We start from the raw sequence: 19510 nt of genomic DNA, 5'->3' as shown, positions 1-19510 counted from the left end.
TTTTCGACAAACACATGAAAACAATCCAATGGGAGAAAAAATAGTCAACAAATGGTGTTGGAAAAACTTGATATCCCTAGAGCAAACGATATACCTAGTCCCCTACCCTACACTGAACACAAATATTAACTTGAGATCTATTACAGACTTAAATATAAATAGAAAAACTACACAGCTTTTAGAGAAAAATATAGGAGAAAATCTTTGTGAGTTGGGTGTAAGCAAAGGGTTCTTAGGACACAGCAATCAAAACCATGAAACACAAAACATGATAGTTAGATTTCCCCAAAATTAAATATTTCTCCTCATTAAAAGTGGACCTGATCTCAGCCAAAAAAAAAAAAAAAAAGAAAAGAAAAGAGGAACCCAGTCACCAGGGGGGCTGGGGCACGAGTTCAGAGCAGCAGGCACGGAGGGAGGTTCCGGCTGAGTCCTCTGGGATGTGTTCCGGAGCCACCCAGGTGCCCCAGGGATTGACCCACCTCAGAACCGGCAGCAGAGGGGCGTGCCTGTGGGGTACAGTCCCCTAAGCCCTAGGTAGGGACTGGGAAAATTCACAGCAGGGAAATCTAGGCAGATGATTCCACTAAACGCGGATCAATGTCAAGCTCAGAAGGCCAGCGGAGAGGAGCAGTGTGCGGGGGGGGGGGGCGGTGGCCACTGAGCTGAAAAAAATCTAACTTTCCCAGAAAATCAAGGCCAAGAGTCTTGAAAAACTAGTTTTTCATCCACACACAACTCCCCATGAAAGTAATAAAAGTTTGTGTAATTGGAGAGATTCCATATCTGAAGATAATGTTCAATTCTGGGTATTTTGCTTTTCGGGAGAAGTTACTATAATAGTGAAAACTAAGAACTGAAGGAGGAGATACTCAAGAAAGTATCCACTCGTGTATTCAAAACCCTACTGAGCACCAACGATCGTCCCCGAACTTGAACTAGATGTGCTGAGATAATGAAAACATGACCCTGCTCAAGGAGTTCACACCCAGACGTGCAGAGAGGGGACATCTAAATTTGTGCAGTAGAGAAAGGGACCCTGCTGGGTGATGCCACAGAGGTGTGAACCAGGATCTGTGTATGGAGTTTACAGGGGAGTGGAGTTAATCTCTGTATGGAGAAGAATGTTTTTATTGTTAGTGTCTCTAACGATCTGGTGAAGATGAAGACTACTGACTCAGAATCTGGAGGACCAGCTTGCAGGATATATAGAGAAGAATGTCCTGAATTTGTTAGGAGGTTGAGCTAAGTAATTCTGAAGGCTTCTTTTTATACAAAGATTGAAAGGTTTTATGTTATTTTTCATTAACCACTAAATAGCATTTCCTCCAATTTTATGAAATGAACAATGGTGAAAGATTGTCCAAGAGGATTAAAAATAAAGTGTCAGAAAGACCTCATCTTCTCGTTAAAGCAAAAACACTTGGGTCTGCTTTTTAATTTTAATAATTGTGAGCCACATTTTCATGCCGAGAGAAAAGCTCACACTGACCCATGTTCTGGTATTATTTGTGCCTTTGTTCATTGCATCAACGTTGTATTTTAGTTGATCTGCTTTTATTTTCATTTTGTATTTCTGTGTATGCCCTAAATTAAAAGAAAAAAAAAATCTCGGGCAGGATCATGGATTTTCTTAAGAGAAAAATTAGGGAAAGCCCAGAATAATGGCTGACAGGGAAGTTTCCAAGGGCCAGAGATGCTTCCGGATCGGTTACTCTTGTGTTCCAGGCTGTCCCTGAATCCCGCTGTGAGGTCAGACATACTATTCCTTGCAGGTGAGCCAAATTCAGGTTTTGATGGTCTGGGTCTCAGAAAGGTCTTATCAGGTTCTCTTCACAACCTGTTATTCCATTTATATTATTTACATAATGCAAACAAAATAGTACCTTAACCTACATCATTTATGTTTGATTTTTGGAGGCAGACTGATTTCTGTTGGAATCTCATGTCTACCACTTACCTATGTGAATTCCAACCAGTTATTTTACGTTTTTGATCCCCGTCCCTTTAAAAGGGTAATTAAGAGAATGAAATCAGATAGCATTATAAAATGGTAGATGTCCCATAAATGTCAGTAGTTTTCACCTGGACAAAACCAGGAACTTTGCCTTGGCTGACTTGAAGCAGCCATGGTGAACGTGATGGGGCAGATGTTCTGATTTTTTAAAAGATCAGAATGTGAAATGACTGATTTGTCTTTATTAGACCGCGTACGCACAAAAGCACGCCCTCGGCCTGGACTCGCTTCTTGACCCTCATCACCCTGATGCCAGCCCATCCCACATACCTTCCTGGACCTCGGCCGCATCGCTGGGGAGATTGGCCTCATCAGAGAGGCGAGGTCCAGGGATGGAATGTGGGTGTCTGGAAGCTGAAAGTGGAAGACTGCTGCTCAGAAAACCATGTCAGAAGCGGGTCAAATTCTAGAGAAGCCCATAGTATGTGATAAAAAAGCAGATCAGTGGTTTCTTGGGGCTAGAGGTGAGGGAAAGAAGCTGACAGCAAAAGGGCATGAGGACCTTTCTGGTGTGATGGAAGTGATGTGTATCTTTATTGTGGTGTTGGTTACATGCCTTATACACTTGTCAAAGTCCATCAAACTGTACACTTAAAATGTCTGAGTTTTATTGTATGTAAACTATACCTTAATACAGCTAATAAGAAAGACCAAAAAAAAAAAAAAAGAAGAAGAAGAGGGTCAAGGCTGGTGTAAGTTGCCAGAGCTACCTCTGATATCATGAGTTTTCCGTCATCCTAATTGCAAAAGTGCAATGGACACGTATGTTCTCAAACCTGAGAACAAGATGTACGTTCCCTGGAGTCGAGCCATTTGAGATATTACTTTAAGCTTAGCTATTAACCGACGATCACCGTCTGTATCGGCGTTTCCCTCCTCTCTAAAATGGAGCTAATAAGAATTGTCTCCATTGAGCGTGTGCTCACTGTGTGCCAGGTACCACATCGAGGGAGATTAAATCGAAGGAGATTAAATGATATCTAAGAGAGCGAGATTATGAAAGGCTTTTGAAAAGACGGCAGAGAGAAGCTAAGTCACTTGGGAAGGTCACGCTGGTGTAAGCAGCCCATGTGAACTCCAGCTTCAGGATTACGGGCTTTCAGAACCTCTAGGGATGTTCCCCTAGCTCCCTGGGAATTCTCCAAATGATTTCAAGGCTCATGGGAAGTTAAAGAAGGAGGGGGAAGGGCTTTTAAAAAGAAAAGCTTAAATAAATATGGTATTTGCTGCATTTCTGGTATATACTTTTCTTGTCTATTTTGTTAATGACTTTTTAAAATTATGAATAAGCTTCAAATTTTATTTAATGAGCTTTCTGCATCTACTGGATACATCATACTGAGAAGATCACTTTTTTCCTTGAATGTGTTCATATATTACCTGTATCGATAGATTTTTCTAATGTATATTATCCTTACATTCTTGGGTAGACGTAACCACTGGCAGATTTAATTTGCAATTTCTAAAGTTTCTTTTATTATATAGCAAAATTTAAATTGGCCTCTAATCTTAATGTTTTGTGTTTAATCTTTGTTTGTTTTAGGCATTACAATTAAACTAGCCTTGTAAACTGCAAAAAAAAAAAAAAAGAAAGAAAAGCTTAAAGAGTTTCGTAAATAAGACATATTTATGGTTAAACCCACGGCCCTGCATCTATGCAATGTTGGAATTTCCAGGTAGACAAGTTGGATTATCTCAACCTCTGCTCCTTTCACCAGAGAAATGAACTCTCAAGCCATGGGGTGTTAACCGATGTTAATGACTCCCTGGCAACGCCCCAGATTGCAAACCAAAAGACAGTGAGTAGAAGAAAAACATTAAAAGTTAAAAAGCCCAGTGCTTTTCCACCTAATCAGACGTCAAAGCCTGAGGAGCTCACTATTTACTGAAGTTACCTTTTAGCAGTTTTTCTTTTCTAATGCGTCTTCACAGTATTTCTCTCTATATTTTTAGTTGTCAAGACGTCATTAATGACAGGTCAATGACAACACTTCTTATCACACAGTTTCAGATCTTCAGTGCCACTTTGTTGCCACTTTGGAACAGTGGAAGAGTGACGAAGACACACAAAAGGAGGGTTTGATGAATGACTATTTCCACAGGAAATTAAAGACTCATCCTTTTCCACATTGCCCCACGGCATCAATAAGTCACGTTCGGTTGGATAAGTCATCATGCTTTTAAGTCTGTCTCTCTGTTTCTAATGGTTACTTCCCTGATCTATAAAAGGCACTTGCATTCTTAATCTGTTCGATTCAGCACTCCCCAGAGATTATATGAAGGAAAGAAAGACTATTCCCAGCCATAGACCGTACAGCAATCAATCACACTATGTAGCCCAAGGAAGCATCATAAGGGTCCTACTAGCAGGCATACGCCCAAAAAAGATCGAGCAAGAGAGCAATGCTTTCAGGCTTGGATCACTTAGTAACCCACTAGATGGTCTCACCTTAGTTACGGATGATGAAGTTCAGCTCAGACCCCCGTGTCCTTTGCGTCGTGTAAGAGCACGGCAACTGGACGTCCAGGGCTCCTTTCTCTCTGCTCCTCCGAGCTCGCTCTCAAGCTGTCAGCACCCACCGCCATGGAGATGAGAAAACCCACGGGAGAATCTCGCTCTTCTTTGCCTTTCCGGACACATTCACCACATACAAAGGCCGCTGAGATCTCCGCTTGCCTCTAGAGAATCAACACTTTCTTTAACTTGTTCCCATGCCTACCCGTAGGAGATAGTCTTGCCAGTGGTGGCTTCCAGAAAACAAGAATCAGGAAGAAAGAGCCTCCCTTCCTGCCCATCTATACCTTTGTTTTTTGAACTTATTCAACAAGGCCCTCCCCAAATCACAAAATGGCCGAAAGTTGCCCCTAAACTTCTCACCGTCCCAGAGGCTGGATTTTTTTTCTCACTAACACCTCCAGGACTTGAACAACGTCTTCCAAGTGTGTTCTTCTTAAGTGTAGGTGCCCTAGACTGTCACTGTAAAGATTTTTCTCTGCAAACACACCCTGTCTATGTAATCGTACACCTAAGGCGAACAGTATTTCATTTGGGTTCCAAAGAAATGTGTGCCCCTTGAAGACCACTGACAGGCCCAGTAGTGGTTTCAAGGACAAGGTTTAGATATTTTTCTGAGAAGCCCGTTTCATTTTCTGGCTTGTTTGTTCTAAGTTTGGGATATGGGAGAGAATAAGTTTCTTACTCAATATCCACTTTTCACCTATTGGGAAGTCTTATAATTTGGAATGAACTGGTCATGAAAATGTGGACATTTCTAAGAAATTGATTGGATGCTGGTACCAATTACTAAGATGATGAAACCAGGAGAGAAGGAATTTTGAAGTGGGGAACTCAGTGGTTGAGGTTTTATTGTGGTTAACTGGATGAGCCAGTGAAGGAGACTGAAAAGGAGAATTTCTTCAAGTAGAGAGAAAACCACGAGATGTGGCAGGAGGTGAAGAAAAGATGGCAAGAAAAAGGGAGTGATCCTCTGTGTCGGAGATTAAGGAGAGGTCAAGATGAGGACTAAGAACTAACTGTTGGATGTGGCCATGTGACGTCACCGGCGGCTTGACGAGAGATGTCTCAGTAGAGCTCTGGAGACAAATGCCTGATTAGATCAGGAACAAGTGGGAACAGGGTGAGAGGAAGTGGAGAAAACATGTATCCCCTTTGTAAGGAGTCCTGCTGTCAAATGGAGTAGAAAAATGGGCTGATGGATGGGAAGGAATATGGGGCTCAAGGGGGGTTTATTTCTCAGGGAGGCAGTTTTTTGTTTTGCTTTAATATGAGGGATGTACGGTTTGTCATGGAAGATTTTGCCAACTTCTTAATTTAATTTTTTTTTTATGGTACGCGGGCCTCTCACTGTTGTGGCCTCTCCCGTTGCGGAGCACAGGCTCTGGACACTCAGGCTCAGCGGCCATGGCTCACGGGCCCAGCCGCTCCGCAGCATGTGGGATCTTCCCGGACCGGGGCACGAACCCGCGTCCCCTGCATCGTCAGGCGGACTCTCAACCACTGCGCCACCATGGAAGCCCTTCTTAACTTTTAAATTAAGTAAATGTCCTACAAGGATTCTTGTGTGTCGTTTTTATTAAAAATAAGTACTTCTTTTGGGAGACTTGAAGAAGGTGTCCTGTTTGGTCTCCTGGTTTCATTACAAAATCATGAGGAGCGCGTGGAATACTTGTATTGGACCAACAGCTGTGTCTGCTTTGTGCATGTTATGTTACCAACCACCAATTCAACTAACTGGGTGAAAAGCGAATAATCAACTTTCTAAAAATCATTTTGTCTCCCATTTTTTTCCTACATTATGCAAAATACTTGGCTTAATTTCATCGTAAATAAAACATTGTTTCTGTAATTGTGTAGAACAACATAAACTATAGAAGATATAAAACCCATACTAATAACTTCTCAGTACACATTAAAATAATCCTAACTTTAATCTACAAATTAATCATAGCCTACTCCTAAACTACTTGTTCACCTATAACATTGCCTGGTGTACAGTTTATGCTTAATAGTTATTTCTTGAAAAAAAAAGAATGAATGAATGAGTGAGTGAATAACAAGTACTAAAGAAATCTGCTATTATCACCATTTTCCTTAAGAGTTATATTCGTTTTCAGACTACGTTATGAATCTGAGTTCTTTCTAAACCATTCAGATTTGTGAGAAGAGCAAATAAAATATGAGACATATCAGTTGAGAATCTACTTAATGACAGACTGATACGTTAATGAGAGACCCGTTAATAGGTGTAGTCGCATATGCACAGAGTTTTCTGCAGCTTTTATAGTACAGTTGAGGAGGGGCATACATTGTCCTCAACAGAATCACTTTAAATGCACAGGATACCCTAGACCTGGGATGTTCAGCCTTGGTATTTGGGGCCAGATAATTCTTTTTTGTGGATGTTCTGGGCTTATAGGGTGTTTAGCAACAACCCTAAACTCTTCCCACGAGATGCCACATGACCCCAACCCCCATACTGACAGCCAGCAATGTGTCCAGACACTGTCAAGTGTCCCCTGGGTGACAAAATCAGCCCTGGTTGAGAACTGCTCTCCTAGCCTCAAAGAACCAGGTAGACGAGTTTTACTCTCGGTTAGTGGAATCCATAATAGAATAAGGATTCACAAAATACGTAAATATGATTTCTTTCCTAAAACACAATAAAGGTGGATCCTTTAAGGAGAAGATACATATGTAAATTGTATATAAAAGGATGCAGTGTTTGGAACTCGACGTTAACACAGCTCTGTGCTTAGGAAAATATCCATTCATAAGAAGGCTGGACTTCAGGAAAACAGGTAGAGAGAAAGCACATTTCCATTGAGGCATTAAGTGTCCGCATTGGTTTTTCAGAGAATCGCGTTAAGATGGGTTCAATTTCTTATCTTTAAAGTGCGAGGCAACATAGTGATTACGAACTGCGGTGGGAGACACTCTGCTGATTAGAAGCCTGACTCTCGCGGTGCCTCGGTAAAAGAATGATAATAAGAACACCATTCGGTATAGCTCTCAGCAGAAGCAATAAATGAATATTCGTAAAGCACTTATAAAAGCATCAGACAATAATACTTGCCCTTTCAACGCCGTTAAATAACAGTCTGATGGGAGAACACAAAGAGACACACATGTGGGCTGGAGGATGATTTCTGGCTGGTGAAAAGTCAAACGAAAAATGGCTGAAGGAACGGGCAAAGTGTCAGGTAAGAGTAAAAGTGTGTAAAATGGAAGGCATCGCGCTTAGGGAAAAACTATATGACTATTCTTATGGTGATCTATAAGATAATCAAACTGGCTAATTTAATAGAGTAATTTGAAATAGAAAAAAAAAGTTAGACCTTTCTATGGTACATTGTAGACACTAGGTAATGGACAGAATTGTTTATGTTAACATAATTTTCCATACTCAAGGGGAAATTCTAAGTTGTTTGGTGTAGCCTTAGCCCCTGCTGAAACCGTGCCTTTGGATAGACCCAAACAAACTTCAGAGGAGCCACTATTGCTGGCCGGAGGGCTTCCTGTTATTCCAACTGCCCGGTGACCATAGGCGACAGAGGAAGTATCTGAAGTTCTCACTCGAAACAGGGCCTCTCCCGCCACTTACGAAAGTCTCTCCCGCTACCTATGTTCCTAAGCTGTGGGAAACTTACTTATTTTCCTCTCTTTGGCCAAACTGTGCCAAAGTGGAGTGGACAATCTTAATAGATGTCCAAATGTGGACTCAGAAATCAATCAGTGGTCAATTGGTTAGCGTGGGCTTCCTCTCAAATGAGCGATCATTGTTCCATTTTAAAGCTTATCAAAAAGGCATCATAAACATTTCTGCTTGGATCATTATTTTCTGAACTGGAATGAATCACTTCTCCGGCTGGTGGTTGTACCATCTACCGAATACACACATTACTGAGCAAAGACCCTGTGAGAATCGCCGCAGTGGCCGTGTCTGTCACCTCAAAGGCTCAGAAGGGCACGAGCACAGCAAGACGTCCTTGCCTGAGCCCTGGTATGACAGCCCCTCAAGGTGGCCCTCGGTCTCTGCTGGGACATTTTCATTGACAGGGAACTCAGTGACCCTCACGTGTTCTGTTCCTATTTTATGATGACTCAACTCTCTCAATGAGGAAGTCCTTCCTTAAACTCAGATAAAAATGTCTTCCGTAGCTCTCACAGGATTTTCCTGTCCCCCTGCTGTCCCTCTGCAAAACAAGTCACGTCTTACTTCCAACAGCCAGTTCTTCAGACAAAAGAAGACCAGAATCTCCTAGTTACTTCTTACCTTCCAAGTCCCGGGCTTCACTTCCTCCAGGGAAAACCCTCCAAAGCCTCCTAGTTCCTGGTCTGCAGAGTGATGAGTTAACTTGTCACTTTGAAGGGTGCAGAGTGTTGGGACAAATGCTAGAACGATGAGTCACCGAGACAGCAGGTGTCAAACCAGGGCTGCTGGGACGCTTAGCTTATTCATAAGCAGTTGCGTGCTAGCAAATTTTCATCACGGGTTCTCTGAGGGAAAAAAAGGACTGATTGCAGAGTTTGCCAATTTCTTTTTTTTTCTTAATTTTTAATTAGAGTATAGTTGATTTACAATGTCATGTTAGTTTCTAGTGTGCAGCAAAGTGATTCAGTTATACATATACATATATCCACTCTTTTTCAGATCCTTTTCCCACATAGGTTATTACAGAATATTGAGTAGAGTTTCCTGTGCTATGCAGTAGGTCCTCATTAGCTATCTATTTTATACCTAGTGGTGTGTACATGTCAATCCCAAACTCCTAATTTATCCCCCCCCCACTTTTGCCTTTGGTATCCATAAGTTTGTTTTCTACATCTGTGACTCTATTTCTGTTTTGTAAAGAGTTTGCCAATTTCTATGGTATAAACTGACACCCTGGCTGATGTCCAGGCTCTGATGGGCTGTACCAGAACGTGGAGGTGGTAAGGGGTGAACAGCTGGCTCCTGGGAGCTGACACAAGTCTGCTCCCGCACACCCCTGGGTCACAATCCATGTTTTAGGATTTGCTCAATATCCTGATTCTTCTCTGATTCTCCCTTTTAAAATGCGACCTATCTTAATTCACAGTTATTGAGGTGCTGTTTGACCAGCCCAGAATCTGTCCAGATTCCACTCAAAATTCCACTTCAAAGATCCAATTTCATCAAAATTCAACTTCGCAACTACTGGGAATGAGAGTAGGGAGGTGAAGAAAGACAAAGTCACCGAAAGGGCCTCTAGCTTCTAACATTTAGGTCAGGAAAGAGAAAGCTGGTCTTTAGTGTCTGTACTGGAAAGAAAATTGGGCAAAGCTGATATACGTTAAACTATATATATATATATATATATATATATATTTCACTAAGCAATTCTTATATACCACGAAGTCTTAATTAAAGTTGTCATTTTTTTAATGGAACGAAAAAGAAACTGGCTTCAAAACGGCTGGCTTGTTGAGAGGGACAGTGCAAAAAATGATTCAAAGTTTTAAACGTTTCCCTGTGATTCAGTAAGCCTTTGTGGAGTCCTTCTCGTGCATTAAGGAAACTCTATGAAAATTCAACTTAAAACTCTGCAAATGAATACACTTCTTTTCATGGGTAGCCTTCTTCACTCTTGGATAGACTCTACTTTCTTCAAAGCCACGGGTATGCTTGTGATCGTTCTTTAGGGAATCCACGCTGCAGTTGTTACTTGTGAGTCATTTTTCCCCAACAGTGTAATTTACACCCTTCTTCTACTCATACTGAATGCAACTGGTGGAGACAAACCATGTTAGCGCCCAATAGGGGTTACAAGAAAAATTAAAGTGTTTATTTGGCTTGAAGGCGGGATCTAGGATGGGGCAAAGTATGAGAGAGCTGGAGTGGTGAGAGCCACATCTGGTAAGTCAGGTTCAAGAATTCCAGTTATTCTCAGGCAGGATTAAAGGGCTTTGATCAGGGAAGTAGGACAATCTGATTAGAATTTAAGAGCATGTGTTCTGGCAGCGGTGGTGAGAATGGATTGGCCAGACAACTAATAGGGAGGGAAGTGAGGAAGATATTGCATAACCTGGGGGAATAAAGCAAAGGGAACAGATTCAAGAGGTACTTGGGAGTCTGAATCCACAAGAAGCAGAAATCCATCAGGGAGGGAGGGAGGGAAAAGGGAAAGGAGCTGCAGAGTAAAGGGAAGGGTGGGAAGAGTCGAGTATGATTCCAAGGGAAGGATGGGTACGGCTGTAATCAGGTCAACAGGTGGGATGGCGAGAAACTGGTGATTTTATTTCTTGGTTCAATAAGGGGATGGTGGGTACAGAGACAGGATCAGAGACTGAAAGAGAGTTGAAAACATTTGAAATAGTCAACCGTAGGGAAGTTAAAAACTATGTTACGTGGGCCTGCACTGAGGGCTCGTCCTTAGGAACGTTTCCTCAAGAATCTGACGGAAGACGCGTATTCTGTAAATGTGTTCCAGGTGCTCCTCTTAGGTCTTCCCACTTGCATGTAATGATCTGTGCCTCTAATTTTTAGTGAAACTCCCCAAAGAAAACCAGTGCATTTTGATTTAAGAATTTCAACAGGGTAACTCATTCCATTCGTGGTTTCCAGATTGACCACTAAAGGGCCTTTATGACAAAAACAGTGAACTTCCCACAAAGACTTGTTCCGAAAACATTTGCTGGAGGGCTCCCCTCCCCCGGCCCCGCCCTCACACAAGCCCCTGACATCAACACGGGCACAGGAGCGAGTAAGCGATTGATACGTCCTGGTGTGGAAGTCCGAGATTTAGTCAGGGAACAAACCCCAGTGAAGTCATGTCTCGTTCAGGATTAAATGGCTAACTCGGATTCAGTGATCACATTAAGAAAAATGCATGTAAAAGGCCCAGGAATTTTTCCTTTGTTTGATTCACAAATTAAACTTGCACACGTCATGTCTGCAAAGCGAGCATTTCACCATGTCAGATGCTTTCTTTGACTGTAATAGGATGTAAGAGAAAATAAAGAACATGCTACTTTCTCCAGCTGGCTGGGTCGTGTACCTTACCGCACCTCTGGAATTACACATTTCAAATGTAGATTGCTCGACACTCTAAACAGGCAAGTTTATATCCAAAAACCTTAACCAAGTTACTAGCTCTAAACTGCTCAACTGTAGAGGCCACTGAAAACGCCGAGGCCAAAACATAGTCCTGCCTAATCCCAAAGCGTTCCAGGTCTGAGAGGCGTGGTTTTCGGTAGAGCAGAAAGTGTACATCAACTGAATTATGAAGACAATTGCCTTGATTCTCCATAGGATGTAATGCATATATTGTCAGATAGCCGTGTTTATCTGATACCTAATGTAATCTGAAAAACTAACAAGTTACCAGCAATTTCCAAATCTTTGTTCCAAATGTTCTCTGTTATCACATCAGACAAAAATGATTGTTCCTTTGGAAATATGAACGACTATTTTGATGTTATAATCATAGCCATTACTTACTGAATACATACTACGTACGTATTAGTACGGAGGACTTTGGTAACAGTTTTACAGAAGTTATTTGTTTTCATTCTTAAGCCACCCATAAAATAGGTACTTACGTCCCTAGCAATTTTTAAATAAGATTTAAATATACTGATAGACTATCTCAAAGTCTTGTTATGAAAGAAGGTATCGGCAGGATTAGAATTGAAACCTTCTAAAACCAAATACCACATACTTCTCAGTTAATAAAGGCAAAATAGACTTCTCAAAGAAATAGAGCCAATTTGAACTAATTACAGATGATGTCATTCTCCAAAGAAAACAACCCCCCAAACCGGACTGTGTGCAGGAGACACAAGCAGTGAGACCTTTTCTGCAATGACCTGGAAAGAGGACTGACTATGACAAATTCCGAATTGTCATCAATCTGAAACAGGTCAAAGGAGTCTTGACCCAAGTTTGAACCACTTCTAACAGTTCGTCTGGCTTTCAAAATTATTGGCACTCCACTGAAGGTCCAGTGGCCCTAAATGACTGTCTAAACTTGGGCAGGGCTCATTTTGCTCTTTAAAAGTTTCTATATAGACATCAAATAAATATTGCAGAAATGAAGACCGCCTAAATGAGAACAAGCTGGGGCTGTCATTCAGCGTTCGCTCTAAATGATAACTAGGCGGGGAGAGTGGGTAATAAACTTCAGCCTTGTCAGACCTACCAGTTCAAACTGGTTTTAGTCACAAAAAGGAGGGTCGAAGTATTTGACCATTTTCCCTGCCTTTCCTGCCGGCTCTGTTTCTCTGACTCATCACCTTACAGGCACCACAAAGCACCATGTGGATGGGTACAGGCAGTTGAATATTCTGCCAGCCCTTTCTCTCAATCTAGAGGGTGTCTGTGCATACAGTACATGCTTTCCCTAATTATTAGAAGCTTACGTTCTTTCGGCTTCTGCAACTTTCTCCGATTCACAGATGCAACACTGAGTATTTACTTGTGATGCAGACCACATTTTAGACCTTTTGGTATTTCCTAGCCCATAAATGATTTCCTAGCCCATAAATGAGGTTCTGCTGAAACAGGATAAGTAACCTAAATTCGCCTAAATTAAAACTCCTCCCCCCATCCCAGGCCAGCATAGCACCTGACTTATTTATGTTATTCACCGTGTAGTCGATGCACCCAAGAGTCCCAAGTTAAATGTAAATATTACATGAGAGGCTAAAATAAGGGGAAAGTGGCTCTTCACAGAGTACGGGATCCAGGATGATTCAAGGGAACAGGCAAACACCGAGCAAAGCAGCCCTCCCTGGAGAATAGCAGGAAAGTGAAGACCTACACGGGGCTAAAGCAAAGTACAAGACGTGCAACCAGTAGAAGAGAGGAAATCAGAGCATCGGAAGGAGTGTGTGTGTGTGTGTGTGTGTGTGTGTGTGTGTGTGTGAACTGGGAGACAGGGTGAGGGACAGAGTAGAAGGAAAACCCAAAATAAATGCTGCCTGTTTTGAATTTGTTTGCAATTTATCCTATTAAGGAGCAAATCTTATTATATATCATTCCTCAACCTAACTTTTGATTATTTGCCCCAAAGACATAAATGCTGTTCCTTGCCCACCCGTCCCCGCCCCCCGGCCTTTTTACTACGTTCAAGGTGATTACTATGAAGACAGGCTGGGACCTGGGACGCTCTGCTGCAGGGCTTGCACCTGGACAGACGTCTCCTTGAGCAACAAGCTACAAAGGAATTATGACGGACTAAAAATAACTGCGTGCATGCGCAGTCGGGGCAAATTATGGCCAGTAAGATACAAAAAGGCCAAAACGCAACTGTCACCTCTCCCCCTGTGAGGTGTCGGGAGCAAAAGCACGGCGCCACGCGGGACCCCTGCACGCAGCACCGTGAAGGGGGTGGTCAGACCTCCTCAGCCAACCACTCCGGCCCAACACACTGCCCCGCCTCCACCCTTACCCCGTTTAAGCTCACCCCCCCCCCCCCCCCCCCGCGGGGGGATGGAGCAAGGTTACGCATTACTTGCTTTCGCCCCCTCCTGCTGCAGCACAAGTCCCCGCAAAGCCTTGTCTGAATCCCTCATTGGGCCTCTTACCAATTTCTACTGATTAAAGAGGTCGGTAACAAATAGGCTATTCGCACATTTATGATTTACAAGACATAATGCCAGTGCATAGGGAGTTAGTAAGCTGTTTAGAGGACTAGCTATAGCAAACAGGAGATAATCACTGCTATTGTATTTTTATTTCAGGTATGTTTCGACTAACAGTCAAATGAGTGGGAAACGGTCCTGGCTGACGGCTGATGAGCAGAAAACGGAATAGAAACCAGGATGAATTCAAAGGAGGGTGTGCGCCTTGTTGCTTGATTCCATCTGGAAGAGCGTCATGTAAAAGGTGGATTTGGCTCTAACGTTGAGACACCTGCTTAGATAGGTGACTTAAGTGGGAGAGGACTTACATACTTCAGAAGGGAGGAAAGGACGCAGCATTGGTGTAAAGTGGGAGAGAGAAATGGTGGCAGAGAGGGCCAAGCCCCAAACGGCAAAACTTTGACCTGCCTGGCCGAGGACTTTGAGTCTTTTTTCCGTAGCCATAATCTGCTAAACGATATTTCTGAACAAGGTTTTGGGTACATTTTTGGCCATCGAGGCAAACGAAATAGATCACACTTCCATCTTTCAGTTTCTCTGTTTGACACATTTAGCAAAATTACACGGTCCTTTATCCATTTCCTGGTCATTTAGGTAGATAAATCATAGATTGTTGAAGAGAGACTGTAGAATTTGGTCATTCACAATGGCAGCTCTGGGCTTTTAAGTGCCTTTAACATATGAATATGATAAATGAACCCAATGAATTCAACTCAGTCTGTAAGTAGCACTATTAGCCTAAATTAGGTCCATAATTCAGCCCAGAAAAGAAAAGTACCTGGGAAAATAAACTCCAAGGGTTTCTACTGACCTCAGTTACCCATATAATGTGTCGATTTTATCCAGCCAAAGTGTAACAAAGATGACCTGTTTTCTACTAGCTAAAGGTCTGTGAGAAGGCACACAGTGTTTTGCGTAGACTTTCCCCCTTATCTTAGAGCTTTCAAGCCTGTAGCATTTTCTTTCAAGGGAAAAACAAAAACCTCAGAACAATTACCCCATTCAATTATAAAATCACTGCCATCAGCCTTTCTACCACTGACCCTTTGGACAGAAGCAGAAAGAGCAGGTTCTGCCTAGATCGAGTTGCCCTGTTTTACCAGCACAAATACTTTGGCAGGAAGATAAGTATGTGATTAAATTCAAGGCGGAGCCTAAAAAAATAAATGTTTGAGCAAATGATTGAACAGCTTTCTTGCTGTGCAGAGAGGCAGCTGAGGCTGGACAGAAGTAGACACCACCAGTCCCAGTCAGATCTCTTTGCATAAAGCCCTGGGACATTAGGACTAGACCTCGGGTGATGGGCGCAGTTACTGCCAGGGTTATGGAGTGCTAGAGTATCATATTCTGCCTTTATCGTGAGTGTGATGTGACGAGAGATTCTAAACAGAGTTAGTCAGAGCTGTGTGTTCTCTGTAAACACTGAAGTAACTAGCTTTTAATTTTTTACCTACATATAGATTTGGTAAACAGATATGATAACCTTCTGAAAAAAGAATGTTACACACGGTGGTAAGTCTCGTTTATAGCTCAGTATTTTCCCTTCTTCCTAGCCAAGTAAGTTTATTAGTGTGCCCTCCGGTTGTAGACTACCACAGTTATGGAAACCCTGCAGTTTTATTTTACACTTTAGTAACATAAGGTGGTTTTTTTCCCCTCATTGTCTCCTCCAAGTCAAGAATCCCACCTTTGGGAACTATTGGAGCAAATAAACAAAAAAACCCATGGCTTACGCGGCTGTTTCTCTTCAGACTTCAGGAATCTGGGCAGACGGAGTGTTGAATGAAAGCAGGCATACTAAGGTTCTCGTTCCTGGCAGTTAAAATTCATGTACAAATTATGCAAGGCTCTTAATTTGATCTAAAAACAAAAACTCAGGTGGTCAACTCACGTGGCTTAAATCACCCAATTCCTGTCATAGAACACTTCCCACACCCCCTCCCTAGAGAGCCAAATAAATAAGGATAGTAGGACCCCAAGCTTATAGCACGGTGCCTGGCACACAGTAGGACTTTAACAAGTGTTCTCTACTGTTGTAGGTCCAAGAAGAGGGCGAGCAGAGGAATCAGAAGGAGAAATGGGCTTGATTTGCCTGTTCCTATCTCTACACTCCATGTAGCCACAGAAGACCAACTTTGAAACGTTTTGATGGACACGAGGCTAAAAAATTTTCTTCATTGAGTTTTCAAATTGAATTTATAGGTTATTTTAAACTGAAGGCTTAACTTACTAAGCCATATTAAGACCTATAAATTTTAAGTAATTCAAGACATGGAACTAAAATTGGCCATCGGGCAAAGCTATTATGACTCAAATGCCAGAATCCCGTGAACAAACAACAAATAAAATGCTGGTGACAGAGGTCATGCCCCCTCCATGAGCTTTTATTAAAGTTCCTAGCAGAAAAAGACAACACCACCTGACTTCATTTATGGAGGACCAAATTCATTAAATGAGCTAGAATTAACCTTCTTAATGAAATTCACTCCCCTGGGAAGGTCAACATTTCTAAAGCGTTTGTTTGCTGTGTATTCGCTGTTTCATATTCTTGCCACCCAAAACTCTATCACTGACCCAATTTAAAGAGAAACAGAAGTTTGACGGTGGCGAAGTGCCTTGGCCTATACGTTCCCCTGGTTTGCAAACTCGAATGTGGATCCGAATCACCTGGAAGGTTTGTCAGATACACTGGACTCTAACCCCACAGCTGCCGAGTCCGTAGGTCTGAGATGGAGCCTGAGAATTTGCATTTTTTACAAGTTCCCAGTTGATTCTGATGCTTCTAGGGCCGGGACACACTTTGAGAACCTCTAGCCTAAATCACATAGGGCATAACGGGCACAGTCTAGATTAAAACCCATGTCTGTCTGATTCTACAATACAAACCGATCGCACGCTGAGAAATCACCTGTTACCCTCTCCTGCAGAGACGGAAGAGAAAAGGAGGGCCTGTAGGATTTGCACGCTTTTTGAGAGAGGAATGGAGCTGAAGCCGAAACCCTGGAGTCTGAGGTCCCCTGGGTGCCATGTATGGCTTCACTGACCTGAGCCTCAGCGTTCCCATCACTATAGTAAGAATTCTACTGCTTTACTCTCACCTCTCCCTCACCTCACAGAGTCCTTTTGAAGATAAGATGTGATCACTGTTGTAAAAGCATTTTCTAAGCTTTCAAGTGCTACCCACCAATGTTTGTTATTTTCATTAGGAATCAAATAAGACAAAGAGTAAAACAAGAAAAACAAAAATATGTGAGTGAAGGATCTGGTCTTTAGTTTAAAAGCCGAGACTACGCAAAAGGAAATGCCAAGTGCAACAAAGAAGTTTATTAGAACCTTCAGGAATTCAGGGATCTTTAACATGAACGCACTAACGGTCTTAAGGGCAGGGCAACGACCAAATTTTTCCAACAGTTTTTGTTTTCAACTTAAGAAGTAAACATCCTATTTCTTCAAGAGACATTTTTAGGATGAATCCTGGAAAATGATTAATAATGATTTTCATGTAATTATTTTTAAATAGTAAAAATGTAATGCTAACAACTTTCTTTCTTTGGAAGTATAGTTTTTTTTTTCTTTCAGAGAATACTGAAAATATTTCACTATTAAAAATACAATTTCATTATATGCTGATCACTGGCTTTGTTGGATGCTTTCTCAAAATATAAATTTGACTTCATTTGTAATAAATGGCGGAACCAATGAAATACAGGATTTGCTATGCCATAAATAGTTAACACAGGTGACTTCATATCACTCACTGTTATTCTTAATTAATTTTTATGCAAGAGTGAAAACTAAGGCTGCTTCTACTTTCTCCATGAAAACTTCCATTGTAAATATTTGCATATCACGAGCAGTGGCTTCTAACTAATGTAGTTAATATTCACTGGCACAAAGAAGGGGTCTATTTTATACTGAATTAAGTAAAGGGAGACTTTCTACTCTAAACTAAGAACTCTGTCAAGGCCCATTGGGCTCTACTTTTATCATATTCTTCCCCTCAAACAAATGGCTTGTTTGGTATTAGTTCAACACTTGGTATTGAAGCCGACAGATTTCCATATGTCATCAGGACCATAAAGAACGATTGTATTTTCCCCCATCAATGAATTATTACTTTCCTTAGATTGGCTATTACATTCGCTTTATGAAGTGAAGTCCTTAGTGATTTACGGTGTCAAAATTCTGTTTGTGTTCATTACCTTTTTTGTGTGTTTATTAACTTTTGATGGAAATGACAGATGCTTGTGCTGGTGCAGCTGGGGTTCTGCCTGTTAAATAGAGGACAGATATCTTCTTTTCTGTTTCTGATTTGCTTTTTATTCTTTAAATGCCTTTGATAGAGAAAGCACAACTTAATGTTGGGCGTGCAAAATAGAATGCTTCAAAGAAACCAGTAACCAGAGAGCAGAGAGCAGGGTTCAGGGGGAAGGGTTTGATTCTATTTTATCATTTCAATGCCTGAGCATTCCTCAGGCTTTCACTCTGAGTTGCGTACAAAGGTTTCTTGAATGTTAGGTGTATGACCCAAATTATGTGTCAATATAATTTAGCGTTACTAACAACCACACAGATATGAATTTATGGGGAACTGAGGTTCTTTAGAGGGAGTGGGTTAATGCTTTAAAACACTTATTATAGAGAAAGGCTGCCTGGTCCAAAATCAGCTATGCCACTTACTAGCTGTGTGACCTTGGGAACATTTCATGGCCTCTCTGTGCTCCTGTTTCCTTAACTGTAAAAATAAAGTTTCCCCGCGGGGGCAGAAGGAGGAATACTTGTCATGCACTTAGAACAATGCACAGCATGTAGTTAGCACCCTGTGTTTGTTAAATAAAAACCAGGCAGTAAATTGAAAACGTTATTTCTGCCGTGAAACGACACATGCTCCTTTGTTATTGGTAAGTGAAACATCACATAAGTTTCTTCATGTAGTCTCATATCATTCAGGGAAGATCCAGCAGAAATACCTTCTTTCCATGACTTTGGTAACAGGAAGTTTGCGATATGGACACAAACCCTTCACAGAACGGATGAGGCCACCTATCCTTGTGACATCTTTGTGATACAGAGAAAACATGATGTCTTTGAAATATACCAAATCTACCCTATTAGACAGCAGCAAAGGAAGAGAAACTGAGGCAGATGAAGCTGTTAGTCGAACGTAATCTAATAAGGAAATAGAGAAGATTTATACAAGATGGTGACGATAAAGCAGCAGCTTTCGTAATACCGTTTCGGCATAGCATTTTGAAGCTATTTCCTATCTTCATTGCTTTTTTCTACATTTTTCATTGTCAAGGAATTTTGCTACCGGTCAAGAAATTTCTTCATATATCTCTGGGTTTCTTTCCTCAGGTTAAAAGACG

General features: G+C 41.7%; 1 protein-coding gene and 1 long non-coding RNA gene across 4 annotated transcripts in view; one reads left to right on the top strand and one right to left on the bottom strand.

The window, feature by feature from the left end:
• Window positions 1–9009, bottom strand: part of KCNJ16 (potassium inwardly rectifying channel subfamily J member 16) — a 30098-nt gene extending 21089 nt beyond the window's left edge. For 2 of the 3 annotated variants that reach the window (XM_027080515.1, XM_027080517.1), the window contains exon 1: window positions 4467–5926. The gene's annotated coding sequence lies outside the window, so the exon portion shown is untranslated. Of the gene's footprint in view, window positions 1–4466; window positions 5927–8811 lie in introns of those variants that run through there. The other variant, XM_027080516.1, reaches the window with a different exon arrangement.
• Window positions 1–15655, top strand: part of LOC113606380 (uncharacterized) — a 30572-nt gene extending 14917 nt beyond the window's left edge. The window contains exons 2-3 of the long non-coding RNA XR_003427510.1: window positions 14241–14337; window positions 15602–15655. This is a non-coding gene — a long non-coding RNA (uncharacterized LOC113606380). The remainder of the gene's footprint in view (window positions 1–14240; window positions 14338–15601) is intronic.
• Window positions 15656–19510: the final 3855 nt, after the last annotated feature.

The sequence above is a fragment of the Aethalodelphis obliquidens genome, unplaced genomic scaffold (assembly GCF_003676395.1).
Source record: "Aethalodelphis obliquidens isolate GAN/ISIS:26980383/991018 unplaced genomic scaffold, ASM367639v1 scaffold44, whole genome shotgun sequence".
NCBI lineage: Eukaryota > Metazoa > Chordata > Mammalia > Artiodactyla > Delphinidae > Aethalodelphis > Aethalodelphis obliquidens.
The sequence above is the reverse complement of the archived record's forward strand: the minus strand, read 5'-3'. Positions and strand labels throughout refer to the sequence as shown.